Source organism: Poeciliopsis prolifica, unplaced genomic scaffold (assembly GCF_027474105.1).
Source record: "Poeciliopsis prolifica strain line A6 unplaced genomic scaffold, Auburn_PproV2 SCAFFOLD011, whole genome shotgun sequence".
NCBI classification, from domain to species: Eukaryota; Metazoa; Chordata; class Actinopteri; order Cyprinodontiformes; family Poeciliidae; genus Poeciliopsis; species Poeciliopsis prolifica.
In genome coordinates this window covers 13,785,329-13,803,315 of record NW_026562386.1, presented here as the reverse complement: position 1 = coordinate 13,803,315, position 17,987 = coordinate 13,785,329, and the positions used below count along the sequence as shown (strand labels likewise).

General features: G+C 37.3%; 2 long non-coding RNA genes and 4 other non-coding genes across 6 annotated transcripts; 4 read left to right on the top strand and 2 right to left on the bottom strand.

Annotated features, from left to right (window-relative positions):
• The first annotated feature begins 356 nt into the window (after positions 1-356).
• LOC129364489 (U2 spliceosomal RNA) lies at positions 357-546 on the top strand. Its single transcript, XR_008606454.1, has one exon. It is a non-coding gene; the product is annotated as a U2 spliceosomal RNA (small nuclear RNA).
• Positions 547-5,102: 4,556 nt separating this feature from the next.
• LOC129364479 (U2 spliceosomal RNA) lies at positions 5,103-5,292 on the top strand. Its single transcript, XR_008606445.1, has one exon. It is a non-coding gene; the product is annotated as a U2 spliceosomal RNA (small nuclear RNA).
• A 1,127-nt stretch (positions 5,293-6,419) lies between these two features.
• LOC129364273 (uncharacterized) lies at positions 6,420-7,599 on the bottom strand. The gene is made up of 2 exons (XR_008606419.1): positions 7,281-7,599; positions 6,420-6,692 (listed from the first exon to the last, which is right to left on the bottom strand). It is a non-coding gene; the product is annotated as an uncharacterized LOC129364273 (long non-coding RNA).
• Positions 7,600-9,833: 2,234 nt separating this feature from the next.
• On the top strand, positions 9,834-10,023 carry LOC129364478 (U2 spliceosomal RNA). Its single transcript, XR_008606444.1, has one exon. It is a non-coding gene; the product is annotated as a U2 spliceosomal RNA (small nuclear RNA).
• A 1,128-nt stretch (positions 10,024-11,151) lies between these two features.
• Positions 11,152-12,121, bottom strand: LOC129364271 (uncharacterized). Its single transcript, XR_008606418.1, has 2 exons — positions 12,013-12,121; positions 11,152-11,424 (listed from the first exon to the last, which is right to left on the bottom strand). It is a non-coding gene; the product is annotated as an uncharacterized LOC129364271 (long non-coding RNA).
• Positions 12,122-14,564: 2,443 nt separating this feature from the next.
• LOC129364488 (U2 spliceosomal RNA) lies at positions 14,565-14,754 on the top strand. The gene has a single exon (XR_008606453.1). It is a non-coding gene; the product is annotated as a U2 spliceosomal RNA (small nuclear RNA).
• Positions 14,755-17,987: the final 3,233 nt, after the last annotated feature.

The following is a 17,987-nucleotide window of genomic DNA, read 5'->3' as shown; positions in this document are numbered from 1 at the left end:
TTGACAAGCAACTTTTGCAACTTCTGTTTTTTTCTTGGACTTTGAATTCCAAAGGCTGAGATTTTTTCCTTTTTTAATGTTTAGGCACGTACATTGGGAGACGTATTCACTTCTCCGCTTCCTATTGGACGAACGCGTACCACGTGGTTACATGTTATCCCGGATATTTTCCTTTAGTTGACTGATTTAGTTTAATTTCCCGCAACATACAAAGATTAAAACCGCCGGATCTTAATGAAATAAACACGCCACGGTCCACGCTTCGTTTGCAGGTTTAAAATAATGTTAAAGTTTGTGAACCGTGAGTCAAGCTTAGTGTCCCCGGAAAGGCTTCGCGTCCTCCCCGGCTCTTAGGCATCGCTTCTCGGCCTTTTGGCTCAGATCAAGTGTAGTTTCTGTTCTTATCAGTTTAATATCTGATAGTCCCCTATATGAGGACATCGTATTAAATTGATTTTTGGGACAGGGAGATGGACTAGGGGCTTGCTCTGTCCTCTCCAAGCATCAACCTGGTATTGCAGTATATCCGGGGATGGTGCACTTACTCCATTATGTTATATGGTAATATTGAAACTCTGCTGGACTGGAGGTGACAAGCTGAGCTTTGAGTATAGTTTAACCAGCTGAAAGGATATAGACAATCTGCAAGTTGTTAACTTCTGGGAATTTTGTATAACACATGGTATCCGTAGCCACACTGCGAAGGTAGAACAACCCCGTTAACAAAACGGGATTATTAATATAGAAGGTTCTAGTGACTGGCAGTGTAAATATCAATGATCAATTAATAGTTGTACTGTACTTATACTGCTAAATAGGAACAAGGCAATAGCTAGCTCTAAGCTAACTCTAAGCTAGAGCTTAGAGCTAGCTTATCTATATTTCTGAGATAAATCTCAAATGTTTTACTTTTTGATGAAATTTTAGGTTTTTTTTTTTTTTTTTTTTTTTTTTTTTTTTAAGATTAATTTTGGGAAAATCTGGATTGTTTCCAGAAACACTCTTTGGGTTTCAGTGATGTAAGCGCTGCCAGGGCAGCCATCTTGTTTGACAAGCAACTTTTGCAACTTCTGTTTTTTTCTTGGACTTTGAATTCAGGTCAACAGGCTGAGATTTTTTCCCTTTTTAATGAGAATAAAGTCATAATATTAGTGGAACACAGATGTAGTAAAATGAGAAACAACTGAGTATCTAGAAGAACGACTCAAACTGAGCAGGTTGAATCAGTTACTTGATAACTGTTTTTTTTTTTCTCATAATTTTAAGACTTCCTTCTGGTAAAAATGCCTTTTTCTGCTAATATTATGACTGGTCACAATTAAACAAAGGAGCTTGACCTTAAAACTCTGTCATTCAATTCACACAAGGGGTGATTGAAATAAAATCTACATTTGCAAAATATTTTCTGTCATTACTAATTGTTTTAGAGAAGAAAGCAAGAAAAAAAAATCAAAAATGTTTTGATCCACATCGCTAAGTTTTGACTTTTGCTTTAATTTGTTTGGAGATGATTCATTTACTCCGTCTGTTACTGGTGACTCTTATTTTTCAGATACAGTTTTACTAAAAATCTAAATGAAAGGATGACTTTTTTTTTTTTTTACATGTTGAAGATATAAGTGACATCACCAGAACTCATGAAAGCTGATTTAAAATACAGATTTTTTTAGCCAAATGAGAAATTAGCACATTAACAAACCAACTTTATTGCTTTTGTTATAAACTTCATTGAGAATTAATTTTATTGTAACAAAACCTCTTATTTAGTGTTGCACACATTTTTCCCTCTAATTTTCATAATGTTGCCGAGGGTTTGGTTTGTGCTGCTCCATCTTCCAGCTTTGAGACGCTGTGATCGGGTTTGAACTTCAGCAGAACCGCCAGTTTATTCTCGTTCCTCCAACATGGCCTCGTTGCCCAGACCGAATCCTTTTGGGCCGAAGTTCTTGGCATAGCAAACTGAAAAGAAAAATGTATATCAATGTCTCTGTTTCATAGAATACAGTTTATACATTTTCTTTTGTATCAAAGGTTTAACTTTCCATGTTTTTTTCTTGAAAATTTTTACATTCATCTCTAAATTTTTGGTGTAAATTTACAAAAAAAAAATTTTGTTTGCCTATTTACCCGTCTAATACCAGAATATTACAATGTTCAATGATTTCACTGACCTCCGACCCAGAATCGCTCAGCGTTCTGGGAGATGTAGGCAAAGGAAAGACATTAGCCGCTCAATCTTTCGCAGCTAGTTCAGTGAAAACTGAATAAAACAGTAACGGTTACACAACGAGCTTGGTCACATTTCAAATATTTAAAACAATAATAAATCAATAATTATTGATATCGACTGATATGAAACGCTTATATCGTAATAATATTTTCAGCCATGTTTGTGTTCACACAAATGCAGTTGGGTTAGTAGTAGAGTAAAGCTTTATTTGACTTTCCACCAACATGGGACTGGATATAAATCAGTCTTAAAGGGAGAATCATATTTCTCCAAAGAGTGTGTAGAGTTTTAGACTCTTTGTAAATAAATGGCTTCACCTTTACAGTACAGCTCTCCGTCCTTATCCGTCACTGTGGTCGACTCCAGGCTTTTACCACACAGAGCGCAGCGGAAACAGGTTTTATGCCAGGCCTGGAAACACAATATAAATGTTTATTATTTTGGAAAAAATAAATATTAGCTTGATATAGGCCTGTCACGATAACAGATTTTGCTGAGCGATTAATTGTCTCAAAAATTATTGAGATAAATAATATTGTTTGGAGACCTTTTTACACTGATTTAACGGAAATTACATAATAATACATGTGATTTCCTGCCAAAGATAGATACACTTTATTTTAAAAAAAACACTTAATGCTGGAACTGAAAAACAAAAACAAAATGGATTCTCAGTCTCCATTTACAAAAATTACTTGAATAAAAACTATATATATATATGGTAAATGGACTGAACTTATATAGCGCTTTTCCAGTCATTTTGACCACTCAAAGCGCTTTACACTAGAGTCACATTCACCCATTCACACACCGATATGCAGACCGGTAGGCGATTTTGGGTTAAGTGCCAGAGGCACTTCGACATATGGCAGGAGAAAGCTGGAATCGAACCTACAACCTTCCGATTGCAAGACGGCAACTCTGCCACACAACCACAGTCGCCCACTTTCAACTACTTAATTATAAAACCCTAGAAGAAATTATAAATCAATTAAGTTCAAGCTCCTGCTGTCTGGATGTCCTTCCCACACATTTCTTTAAGAAAGTCCTGCCTGTTATTGCTGCTGATCTGATCCAAATCGTAAACTCATCGCTTACATCAGGTGTTTTCCCCCAGGCTTTGAAAACAGCAGTCATCAAACCACCGTTAAAAAAGAACAACCTGGACAAATCACTATTGCAGAATTACAGGCCAATCTCAAACCTCACATTCATCAGCAAAGTTATTGAAAAAACTGTGTGTAAACAATTAAATAGTTTCCTCATGATGACCAACTGCTTTGACACTTTCCAGTCTGGTTTTCGTGCTCACCACAGCACGGAGACTGCCCTCGTAAAAGTATTCAATGATATCCATATAAATATGGACTGTGGGAGAACCACGGTGCTGGTTCTGTTGGACCTCAGTGCAGCTTCTGACACTGTGGACCATGACATATTACTGAATCGACTGGAGAGTTGGGTTGGACTCTCCGGTTCGGTCCTCGACTGGTTTGAATCTTACATAAAGAACAGGGATTTCTTTGTTTCAATTGAAAACTTCTTATCAAAGAGGTCAAAGGTCACATATGGGGTACCCCAAGGTTCAATCTTAGGACCCCTCTTATTTAATATTTATATTCTCCCACTAGCTCAGGTCATAACAGGAAATAATATTAGCTACCACAACTATGCGGATGACACACAGCTCTACATTACGATGTCACCAGGTGACTCTGAACCCATCCAATCACTGAATAAATGCTTAGAACAGATAAATGTGTGGATGTGCCAAAACTTTCTCCAACTGAACAAAAATAAAACTGAAGTCATTATTTTTGGACCTAAAGAGGAACGATCTAGAGTCAATGCACAGCTTCAGTTATTACAACTAAAACCTAGCGATCAGGCCCGAAACCTGGGAGTAGTGATGGACTCGGACTTGAACCTCCAGAGCCACATAAAGACAGTAACAAAATCGGCCTTCTATCACCTGAAGAACATCTCCAGGATTAGAGGACTAATGTCTCAGCCAGATCTAGAGAAACTCATTCATGCGTTTGTCTTTAGTCACATTGATTATTGTAACAGCGTCTTCACAGGCCTGTCCAACAAATCAATCAGACAGCTGCAACTGATCCAGAATGCTGCTGCTCGCGTTCTCACTAAAACCAGGAAGATAGAGCACATAACACCAGTTTTAAAGTCCCTCCACTGGCTCCCTGTAGCTCAAAGAATAGATTTTAAAATACTGTTGTTAGTTTATAAATCACTGAACGGTTTAGCACCACAATACATCAAAGATCTGCTGTTGTTGTATCAACCTTCCAGACCTCTCAGGTCTTCTGGTTCTGGTCTGCTCTGCATCCCCAGAACCAGAACCAAGAGAGGAGAAGCAGCTTTCAGCATCTATGCACCAAATTTTTGGAACAAACTTCCAGACAACTGTAAAACAGTGGAAACCCTGACTTCTTTTAAATCGCAACTAAAAACACACCTGTTTAGAGTTTCATTTGAAATGTAATATGTAACAATGTATTGTCTATTATATGTTGCATGACTTTGTGTTCTTGTGTTTATGTTGTAAAGCACTTTGAAATGCCTTGCTGAAATGTGCTATACAAATAAAATTTGATTGATTGATTGATTCTCCGCTTCCTATTGGACGAACGCGTACCACGTGGTTACATGTTATCCCGGATATTTTCCTTTAGTTGACTGATTTAGTTTAATTTCCCGCAACATACAAAGATTAAAACCGCCGGATCTTCATGAAATAAACACGCCACGGTCCACGCTTCGTTTGCAGGTTTAAAATAATGTTAAAGTTTGTGAACCGTGAGTCAAGCTTAGTGTCCCCGGAAAGGCTTCGCGTCCTCCCCGGCTCTTAGGCATCGCTTCTCGGCCTTTTGGCTCAGATCAAGTGTAGTTTCTGTTCTTATCAGTTTAATATCTGATAGTCCCCTATATGAGGACGTTGTATTAAATTGATTTTTGGGACAGGGAGATGGACTAGGGGCTTGCTCTGTCCTCTCCAAGCATCAACCTGGTATTGCAGTATATCCGGGGATGGTGCACTTACTCCGTTCTGTTATATGGTAATATTGAAACTCTGCTGGACTGGAGGTGACAAGCTGAGCTTTCAGTATAGTTTAACCAGCTGAAAGGATATATAGACACCCTGCAAGTTGTTAACTTCTGGGAATTTTGTATTACACATGGTATCCGTAGCCACACTGCGAAGGTAGAACAACCCCGTTAACAAAACGGGATTATTAATATAGAAGGTTCTAGTGACTGGCAGAGTAAATATCAATGATCAATTAATAGTTGTACTGTACTTATACTGCTAAGATAGGAACAAGGCAATAGCTAGCTCTAAGCTAACTCTAAGCTAGAGCTTAGAGCTAGCTTATCTATATTTCTGAGATAAATCTCAAATGTTTTACTTTTTGATGAAATTTTAGGGTTTTTTTTTTTTTTTTTTAAGATTAATTTTGGGAAAATCTGGATTGTTTCCAGAAACACTCTTTGGGTTTCAGTGATGTAAGCGCTGCCAGGGCAGCCATCTTGTTTGACAAGCAACTTTTGCAACTTCTGTTTTTTTCTTGGACTTTGAATTCAGGTCAACAGGCTGAGATTTTTTCCCTTTTTAATGAGAATAAAGTCATAATATTAGTGGAACACAGATGTAGTAAAATGAGAAACAACTGAGTATCTAGAAGAACGACTCAAACTGAGCAGGTTGAATCAGTTACTTGATAACTGTTTTTTTTTTTCTCATAATTTTAAGACTTCCTTCTGGTAAAAATGCCTTTTTCTGCTAATATTATGACTGGTCACAATTAAACAAAGGAGCTTGACCTTAAAACTCTGTCATTCAATTCACACAAGGGGTGATTGAAATAAAATCTACATTTGCAAAATATTTTCTGTCATTACTAATTGTTTTAGAGAAGAAAGCAAGAAAAAAAATCAAAAATGTTTTGATCCACATCGCTAAGTTTTGACTTTTGCTTTAATTTGTTTGGAGATGATTCATTTACTCCGTCTGTTACTGGTGACTCTTATTTTTCAGATACAGTTTTACTAAAAATCTAAATGAAAGGATGACTTTTTTTTTTACATGTTGAAGATATAAGTGACATCACCAGAACTCATGAAAGCTGATTTAAAATACAGATTTTTTTAGCCAAATGAGAAATTAGCACATTAACAAACCAACTTTATTGCTTTTGTTATAAACTTCATTGAGAATTAATTTTATTGTAACAAAACCTCTTATTTAGTGTTGCACACATTTTTCCCTCTACAATTTTCATAATGTTGCTGAGGGTTTGGTTTGTGCTGCTCCATCTTCCAGCTTTGAGACGCTGTGATCGGGTTTGAACTTCAGCAGAACCGCCAGTTTATTCTCGTTCCTCCAACATGGCCTCGTTGCCCAGACCGAATCCTTTTGGGCCGAAGTTCTTGGCATAGCAAACTGAAAAGAAAAATGTATATCAATGTCTCTGTTTCATAGAATACAGTTTATACATTTTCTTTTGTATCAAAGGTTTAACTTTCCATGTTTTTTTCTTGAAAATTTTTACATTCATCTCTAAATTTTTGGTGTAAATTTACAAAAAAAATTTTTGTTTGCCTATTTACCCGTCTAATACCAGAATATTACAATGTTCAATGATTTCACTGACCTCCGACCCAGAATCGCTCAGCGTTCTGGGAGATGTAGGCAAAGGAAAGACATTAGCCGCTCAATCTTTCGCAGCTAGTTCAGTGAAAACTGAATAAAACAGTAACGGTTACGCAACGAGCTTGGTCACATTTCAAATATTTAAAACAATAAATAAATCAATAATTATTGATATCGACTGATATGAAACGCTTATATCGTAATAATATTTTCAGCCATGTTTGTGTTCACCCAAATGCAGTTGGGTTAGTAGTAGAATAAAGCTTTATTTGACTTTCCACCAACATGGGACTGGATATAAATCAGTCTTAAAGGGAGAATCATATTTCTCCAAAGAGTGTGTAGAGTTTTAGACTCTTTGTAAATAAATGGCTTCACCTTTACAGTACAGCTCTCCGTCCTTATCCGTCACTGTGGTCGACTCCAGGCTTTTACCACACAGAGCGCAGCGGAAACAGGTTTTATGCCAGGCCTGGAAACACAATATAAATGTTTATTATTTTGGAAAAAATAAATATTAGCTTGATATAGGCCTGTCACGATAACAGATTTTGCTGAGCGATTAATTGTCTCAAAAATTATTGAGATAAATAATATTGTTTGGAGACCTTTTTACACTGATTTAACGGAAATTACATAATAATACATGTGATTTCCTGCCAAAGATAGATACACTTTATTTTAAAAAAAACACTTAATGCTGGAACTGAAAAACAAAAACAAAATGGATTCTCAGTCTCCATTTACAAAAATTACTTGAATAAAAACTATATATATATATGGTAAATGGACTGAACTTATATAGCGCTTTTCCAGTCATTTTGACCACTCAAAGCGCTTTACACTAGAGTCACATTCACCCATTCACACACCGATATGCAGACCGGTAGGCGATTTTGGGTTAAGTGCCAGAGGCACTTCGACATATGGCAGGAGAAAGCTGGAATCGAACCTACAACCTTCCGATTGCAAGACGGCAACTCTGCCACACAACCACAGTCGCCCACTTTCAACTACTTAATTATAAAACCCTAGAAGAAATTATAAATCAATTAAGTTCAAGCTCCTGCTGTCTGGATGTCCTACCCACACATTTCTTTAACAAAGTCCTGCCTGTTATTGCTGCTGATCTGATCCAAATCGTAAACTCATCGCTTACATCAGGTGTTTTCCCCAGGCTTTGAAAACAGCAGTCATCAAACCACCGTTAAAAAAGAACAACCTGGACAAATCACTATTGCAGAATTACAGGCCAATCTCAAACCTCACATTCATCAGCAAAGTTATTGAAAAAACTGTGTGTAAACAATTAAATAGTTTCCTCATGATGACCAACTGCTTTGACACTTTCCAGTCTGGTTTTCGTGCTCACCACAGCACGGAGACTGCCCTCGTAAAAGTATTCAATGATATCCATATAAATATGGACTGTGGGAGAACCACGGTGCTGGTTCTGTTGGACCTCAGTGCAGCTTCTGACACTGTGGACCATGACATATTACTGAATCGACTGGAGAGTTGGGTTGGACTCTCCGGTTCGGTCCTCGACTGGTTTGAATCTTACATAAAGAACAGGATTTCTTTGTTTCAATTGAAAACTTCTTATCAAAGAGGTCAAAGGTCACATGTGGGGTACCCCAAGGTTCAATCTTAGGACCCCTCTTATTTAATATTTATATTCTCCCACTAGCTCAGGTCATAACAGGAAATAATATTAGCTACCACAACTATGCGGATGACACACAGCTCTACATTACGATGTCACCAGGTGACTCTGAACCCATCCAATCACTGAATAAATGCTTAGAACAGATAAATGTGTGGATGTGCCAAAACTTTCTCCAACTGAACAAAAATAAAACTGAAGTCATTATTTTTGGACCTAAAGAGGAACGATCTAGAGTCAATGCACAGCTTCAGTTATTACAACTAAAACCTAGCGATCAGGCCCGAAACCTGGGAGTAGTGATGGACTCGGACTTGAACCTCCAGAGCCACATAAAGACAGTAACAAAATCGGCCTTCTATCACCTGAAGAACATCTCCAGGATTAGAGGACTAATGTCTCAGCCAGATCTAGAGAAACTCATTCATGCGTTTGTCTTTAGTCACATTGATTATTGTAACAGCGTCTTCACAGGCCTGTCCAACAAATCAATCAGACAGCTGCAACTGATCCAGAATGCTGCTGCTCGCGTTCTCACTAAAACCAGGAAGATAGAGCACATAACACCAGTTTTAAAGTCCCTCCACTGGCTCCCTGTAGCTCAAAGAATAGATTTTAAAATACTGTTGTTAGTTTATAAATCACTGAACGGTTTAGCACCACAATACATCAAAGATCTGCTGTTGTTGTATCAACCTTCCAGACCTCCCAGGTCTTCTGGTTCTGGTCTGCTCTGCATCCCCAGAACCAGAACCAAGAGAGGAGAAGCAGCTTTCAGCATCTATGCACCAAATCTTTGGAACAAACTTCCAGACAACTGTAAAACAGTGGAAACCCTGACTTCTTTTAAATCGCAACTAAAAACACACCTGTTTAGAGTTTCATTTGAAATGTAATATGTAACAATGTATTGTCTATTATATGTTGCATGACTTTGTGTTCTTGTGTTTATGTTGTAAAGCACTTTGAAATGCCTTGCTGAAATGTGCTATACAAATAAAATTTGATTGATTGATTGATTCTCCGCTTCCTATTGGACGAACGCGTACCACGTGGTTACATGTTATCCCGGATATTTTCCTTTAGTTGACTGATTTAGTTTAATTTCCCGCAACATACAAAGATTAAAACCGCCGGATCTTCATGAAATAAACACGCCACGGTCCACGCTTCGTTTGCAGGTTTAAAATAATGTTAAAGTTTGTGAACCGTGAGTCAAGCTTAGTGTCCCCGGAAAGGCTTCGCGTCCTCCCCGGCTCTTAGGCATCGCTTCTCGGCCTTTTGGCTCAGATCAAGTGTAGTTTCTGTTCTTATCAGTTTAATATCTGATAGTCCCCTATATGAGGACGTTGTATTAAATTGATTTTTGGGACAGGGAGATGGACTAGGGGCTTGCTCTGTCCTCTCCAAGCATCAACCTGGTATTGCAGTATATCCGGGGATGGTGCACTTACTCCGTTCTGTTATATGGTAATATTGAAACTCTGCTGGACTGGAGGTGACAAGCTGAGCTTTGAGTATAGTTTAACCAGCTGAAAGGATATATAGACACCCTGCAAGTTGTTAACTTCTGGGAATTTTGTATTACACATGGTATCCGTAGCCACACTGCGAAGGTAGAACAACCCCGTTAACAAAACGGGATTATTAATATAGAAGGTTCTAGTGACTGGCAGAGTAAATATCAATGATCAATTAATAGTTGTACTGTACTTATACTGCTAAGATAGGAACAAGGCAATAGCTAGCTCTAAGCTAACTCTAAGCTAGAGCTTAGAGCTAGCTTATCTATATTTCTGAGATAAATCTCAAATGTTTTACTTTTTGATGAAATTTTAGGGTTTTTTTTTTTTTTTTTTAAGATTAATTTTGGGAAAATCTGGATTGTTTCCAGAAACACTCTTTGGGTTTCAGTGATGTAAGCGCTGCCAGGGCAGCCATCTTGTTTGACAAGCAACTTTTGCAACTTCTGTTTTTTTCTTGGACTTTGAATTCAGGTCAACAGGCTGAGATTTTTTCCCTTTTTAATGAGAATAAAGTCATAATATTAGTGGAACACAGATGTAGTAAAATGAGAAACAACTGAGTATCTAGAAGAACGACTCAAACTGAGCAGGTTGAATCAGTTACTTGATAACTGTTTTTTTTTTTCTCATAATTTTAAGACTTCCTTCTGGTAAAAATGCCTTTTTCTGCTAATATTATGACTGGTCACAATTAAACAAAGGAGCTTGACCTTAAAACTCTGTCATTCAATTCACACAAGGGGTGATTGAAATAAAATCTACATTTGCAAAATATTTTCTGTCATTACTAATTGTTTTAGAGAAGAAAGCAAGAAAAAAAAATCAAAAATGTTTTGATCCACATCGCTAAGTTTTGACTTTTGCTTTAATTTGTTTGGAGATGATTCATTTACTCCGTCTGTTACTGGTGACTCTTATTTTTCAGATACAGTTTTACTAAAAATCTAAATGAAAGGATGACTTTTTTTTTTACATGTTGAAGATATAAGTGACATCACCAGAACTCATGAAAGCTGATTTAAAATACAGATTTTTTTAGCCAAATGAGAAATTAGCACATTAACAAACCAACTTTATTGCTTTTGTTATAAACTTCATTGAGAATTAATTTTATTGTAACAAAACCTCTTATTTAGTGTTGCACACATTTTTCCCTCTACAATTTTCATAATGTTGCTGAGGGTTTGGTTTGTGCTGCTCCATCTTCCAGCTTTGAGACGCTGTGATCGGGTTTGAACTTCAGCAGAACCGCCAGTTTATTCTCGTTCCTCCAACATGGCCTCGTTGCCCAGACCGAATCCTTTTGGGCCGAAGTTCTTGGCATAGCAAACTGAAAAGAAAAATGTATATCAATGTCTCTGTTTCATAGAATACAGTTTATACATTTTCTTTTGTATCAAAGGTTTAACTTTCCATGTTTTTTTCTTGAAAATTTTTACATTCATCTCTAAATTTTTGGTGTAAATTTACAAAAAAAAAATTTTGTTTGCCTATTTACCCGTCTAATACCAGAATATTACAATGTTCAATGATTTCACTGACCTCCGACCCAGAATCGCTCAGCGTTCTGGGAGATGTAGGCAAAGGAAAGACATTAGCCGCTCAATCTTTCGCAGCTAGTTCAGTGAAAACTGAATAAAACAGTAACGGTTACACAACGAGCTTGGTCACATTTCAAATATTTAAAACAATAAATAAATCAATAATTATTGATATCGACTGATATGAAACGCTTATATCGTAATAATATTTTCAGCCATGTTTGTGTTCACCAAATGCAGTTGGGTTAGTAGTAGAGTAAAGCTTTATTTGACTTTCCACCAACATGGGACTGGATATAAATCAGTCTTAAAGGGAGAATCATATTTCTCCAAAGAGTGTGTAGAGTTTTAGACTCTTTGTAAATAAATGGCTTCACCTTTACAGTACAGCTCTCCGTCCTTATCCGTCACTGTGGTCGACTCCAGGCTTTTACCACACAGAGCGCAGCGGAAACAGGTTTTATGCCAGGCCTGGAAACACAATATAAATGTTTATTATTTTGGAAAAAATAAATATTAGCTTGATATAGGCCTGTCACGATAACAGATTTTGCTGAGCGATTAATTGTCTCAAAATTATTGAGATAAATAATATTGTTTGGAGACCTTTTTACACTGATTTAACGGAAATTACATAATAATACATGTGATTTCCTGCCAAAGATAGATACACTTTATTTTAAAAAAAACACTTAATGCTGGAACTGAAAAACAAAAACAAAATGGATTCTCAGTCTCCATTTACAAAAATTACTTGAATAAAAACTATATATATATGGTAAATGGACTGAACTTATATAGCGCTTTTCCAGTCATTTTGACCACTCAAAGCGCTTTACACTAGAGTCACATTCACCCATTCACACACCGATATGCAGACCGGTAGGCGATTTTGGGTTAAGTGCCAGAGGCACTTCGACATATGGCAGGAGAAAGCTGGAATCGAACCTACAACCTTCCGATTGCAAGACGGCAACTCTGCCACACAACCACAGTCGCCCACTTTCACTACTTAATTATAAAACCCTAGAAGAAATTATAAATCAATTAAGTTCAAGCTCCTGCTGTCTGGATGTCCTACCCACACATTTCTTTAACAAAGTCCTGCCTGTTATTGCTGCTGATCTGATCCAAATCGTAAACTCATCGCTTACATCAGGTGTTTTCCCCCAGGCTTTGAAAACAGCAGTCATCAAACCACCGTTAAAAAAGAACAACCTGGACAAATCACTATTGCAGAATTACAGGCCAATCTCAAACCTCACATTCATCAGCAAAGTTATTGAAAAAACTGTGTGTAAACAATTAAATAGTTTCCTCATGATGACCAACTGCTTTGACACTTTCCAGTCTGGTTTTCGTGCTCACCACAGCACGGAGACTGCCCTCGTAAAAGTATTCAATGATATCCATATAAATATGGACTGTGGGAGAACCACGGTGCTGGTTCTGTTGGACCTCAGTGCAGCTTCTGACACTGTGGACCATGACATATTACTGAATCGACTGGAGAGTTGGGTTGGACTCTCCGGTTCGGTCCTCGACTGGTTTGAATCTTACATAAAGAACAGGGATTTCTTTGTTTCAATTGAAAACTTCTTATCAAAGAGGTCAAAGGTCACATATGGGGTACCCCAAGGTTCAATCTTAGGACCCCTCTTATTTAATATTTATATTCTCCCACTAGCTCAGGTCATAACAGGAAATAATATTAGCTACCACAACTATGCGGATGACACACAGCTCTACATTACGATGTCACCAGGTGACTCTGAACCCATCCAATCACTGAATAAATGCTTAGAACAGATAAATGTGTGGATGTGCCAAAACTTTCTCCAACTGAACAAAAATAAAACTGAAGTCATTATTTTTGGACCTAAAGAGGAACGATCTAGAGTCAATGCACAGCTTCAGTTATTACAACTAAAACCTAGCGATCAGGCCCGAAACCTGGGAGTAGTGATGGACTCGGACTTGAACCTCCAGAGCCACATAAAGACAGTAACAAAATCGGCCTTCTATCACCTGAAGAACATCTCCAGGATTAGAGGACTAATGTCTCAGCCAGATCTAGAGAAACTCATTCATGCGTTTGTCTTTAGTCACATTGATTATTGTAACAGCGTCTTCACAGGCCTGTCCAACAAATCAATCAGACAGCTGCAACTGATCCAGAATGCTGCTGCTCGCGTTCTCACTAAAACCAGGAAGATAGAGCACATAACACCAGTTTTAAAGTCCCTCCACTGGCTCCCTGTAGCTCAAAGAATAGATTTTAAAATACTGTTGTTAGTTTATAAATCACTGAACGGTTTAGCATCACAATACATTAAAGATCTGCTGTTGTTGTATCAACCTTCCAGACCTCCCAGGTCTTTTGGTTCTGGTTCTGCTCTGCATTACCAGAACCAGAACCAAGAGAGGAGAAGCAGCTTTCAGCATCTATGCACCAAAAATTTGGAACAAACTTCCAGAAAACTATAAAACAGCGGAAACCCTGACTTCTTTTAAATCGCAACTAAAAACACACCTGTTTAGAGTTTCATTTGAAATGTAATATGTAACAATGTATTGTCTATTATATGTTGCATGACTTTGTGTTCTTGTGTTTATGATGTAAAGCACTTTGAAATGCCTTGCTGAAATGTGCTATACAAATAAAATTTGATTGATTGATTGATTCTCCGCTTCCTATTGGACGAACGCGTACCACGTGGTTACATGTTATCCCGGATATTTTCCTTTAGTTGACTGATTTAGTTTAATTTCCCGCAACATACAAAGATTAAAACCGCCGGATCTTCATGAAATAAACACGCCACGGTCCACGCTTCGTTTGCAGGTTTAAAATAATGTTAAAGTTTGTGAACCGTGAGTCAAGCTTAGTGTCCCCGGAAAGGCTTCGCGTCCTCCCCGGCCCTTTAGCATCGCTTCTCGGCCTTTTGGCTCAGATCAAGTGTAGTTTCTGTTCTTATCAGTTTAATATCTGATAGTCCCCTATATGGGGACATCGTATTAAATTGATTTTTGGGACAGGGAGATGGACTAGGGGCTTGCTCTGTCCTCTCCAAGCATCAACCTGGTATTGCAGTATATCCGGGGATGGTGCACTTACTCCGTTCTGTTATATGGTAATATTGAAATTCTGCTGGACTGGAGGTGACAAGCTGAGCTTTGAGTATAGTTTAACCAGCTGAAAGGGTATATAGACACCCTGCAAGTTGTTAACTTCTGGGAATTTTGTATAACACATGGTATCCGTAGCCACACTGCGAAGGTAGAACAACCCCGTTAACAAAACGGGATTATTAATATAGAAGGTTCTAGTGACTGGCAGAGTAAATATCAATGATCAATTAATAGTTGTACTGTACTTATACTGCTAAGATAGGAACAAGGCAATAGCTAGCTCTAAGCTAGCTCTAAGCTAACTCTAAGCTAGAGCTTAGAGCTAGCTTATCTATATTTCTGAGATAAATCTCAAATGTTTTACTTTTTGATGAAATTTTAGGGTTTTTTTTTTTTTTTTTTTTTTAAGATTAATTTTGGGAAAATCTGGATTGTTTCCAGAAACACTCTTTGGTTTCAGTGATGTAAGCGCTGCCAGGGCAGCCATCTTGTTTGACAAGCAACTTTTGCAACTTCTGTTTTTTTCTTGGACTTTGAATTCAGGTCAACAGGCTGAGATTTTTTCCCTTTTTAATGAGAATAAAGTCATAATATTAGTGGAACACAGATGTAGTAAAATGAGAAACAACTGAGTATCTAGAAGAACGACTCAAACTGAGCAGGTTGAATCAGTTACTTGATAACTGTTTTTTTTTTCTCATAATTTTAAGACTTCCTTCTGGTAAAAATGCCTTTTTCTGCTAATATTATGACTGGTCACAATTAAACAAAGGAGCTTGACCTTAAAACTCTGTCATTCAATTCACACAAGGGGTGATTGAAATAAAATCTACATTTGCAAAATATTTTCTGTCATTACTAATTGTTTTAGAGAAGAAAGCAAGAAAAAAAATCAAAAATGTTTTGATCCACATCGCTAAGTTTTGACTTTTGCTTTAATTTGTTTGGAGATGATTCATTTACTCCGTCTGTTACTGGTGACTCTTATTTTTCAGATACAGTTTTACTAAAAATCTAAATGAAAGGATGACTTTTTTTTTTACATGTTGAAGATATAAGTGACATCACCAGAACTCATGAAAGCTGATTTAAAATACAGATTTTTTTAGCCAAATGAAAATTAGCACATTAACAAACCAACTTTATTGCTTTTGTTATAAACTTCATTGAGAATTAATTTTATTGTAACAAAACCTCTTATTTAGTGTTGCACACATTTTTCCCTCTACAATTTTCATAATGTTGCTGAGGGTTTGGTTTGTGCTGCTCCATCTTCCAGCTTTGAGACGCTGTGATCGGGTTTGAACTTCAGCAGAACCGCCAGTTTATTCTCGTTCCTCCAACATGGCCTCGTTGCCCAGACCGAATCCTTTTGGGCCGAAGTTTCTTGGCATAGCAAACTGAAAAGAAAAATGTATATCAATGTCTCTGTTTCATAGAATACAGTTTATACATTTTCTTTTGTATCAAAGGTTTAACTTTCCATGTTTTTTTCTTGAAAATTTTTACATTCATCTCTAAATTTTTGGTGTAAATTTACAAAAAAAAAAATTTGTTTGCCTATTTACCGTCTAATACCAGAATATTACAATGTTCAATGATTTCACTGACCTCTGACCCAGAATCGCTCAGCGTTCTGGGAGATGTAGGCAAAGGAAAGACATTAGCCGCTCAATCTTTCGCAGCTAGTTCAGTGAAAACTGAATAAAACAGTAACGGTTACACAACGAGCTTGGTCACATTTCAAATATTTAAAACAATAAATAAATCAATAATTATTGATATCGACTGATATGAAACGCTTATATCGTAATAATATTTTTCAGCCATGTTTGTGTTCACACAAATGCAGTTGGGTTAGTAGTAGAGTAAAGCTTTATTTGACTTTCCACCAACATGGGACTGGATATAAATCAGTCTTAAAGGGAGAATCATATTTCTCCAAAGAGTGTGTAGAGTTTTAGACTCTTTGTAAATAAATGGCTTCACCTTTACAGTACAGCTCTCCGTCCTTATCCGTCACTGTGGTCGACTCCAGGCTTTTACCACACAGAGCGCAGCGGAACAGGTTTTATGCCAGGCCTGGAAACACAATATAAATGTTTATTATTTTGGAAAAAATAAATATTAGCTTGATATAGGCCTGTCACGATAACAGATTTTGCTGAGCGATTAATTGTCTCAAAAATTATTGAGATAAATAATTTGTTTGGAGACCTTTTTACACTGATTTAACGGAAATTACATAATAATACATGTATTTCCTGCCAAAGATAGATACACTTTATTTTAAAAAACACTTAATGCTGGAACTGAAAAACAAAAACAAAATGGATTCTCAGTCTCCATTTACAAAAATTACTTGAATAAAAACTATATATATATATGGTAAATGGACTGAACTTATATAGCGCTTTTCCAGTCATTTTGACCACTCAAAGCGCTTTTACACTAGAGTCACATTCACCCATTCACACACCGATATGCAGACCGGTAGGCGATTTTGGGTTAAGTGCCAGAGGCACTTCGACATATGGCAGGAGAAAGCTGGAATCGAACCTACAACCTTCCGATTGCAAGACGGCAACTCTGCCACACAACCACAGTCGCCACTTTCAACTACTTAATTATAAAACCCTAGAAAGAAATTATAAATCAATTAAGTTCAAGCTCCTGCTGTCTGGATGTCCTACCCACACATTTCTTTAACAAAGTCCTGCCTGTTATTGCTGCTGATCTGATCCAAATCGTAAACTCATCGCTTACATCAGGTGTTTTCCCCCAGGCTTTGAAAACAGCAGTCATCAAACCACCGTTAAAAAAGAACAACCTGGACAAATCACTATTGCAGAATTACAGGCCAATCTCAAACCTCACATTCATCAGCAAAGTTATTGAAAAAACTGTGTGTAAACAATTAAATAGTTTCCTCATGATGACCAACTGCTTTGACACTTTCCAGTCTGGTTTTCGTGCTCACCACAGCACGGAGACTGCCCTCGTAAAAGTATTCAATGATATCCATATAAATATGGACTGTGGGAGAACCACGGTGCTGGTTCTGTTGGACCTCAGTGCAGCTTTGACACTGTGGACCATGACATATTACTGAATCGACTGGAGAGTTGGGTTGGACTCTCCGGTTCGGTCCTCGACTGGTTTGAATCTACATAAAGAACAGGGATTTCTTTGTTTCAATTGAAAACTTCTTATCAAAGGG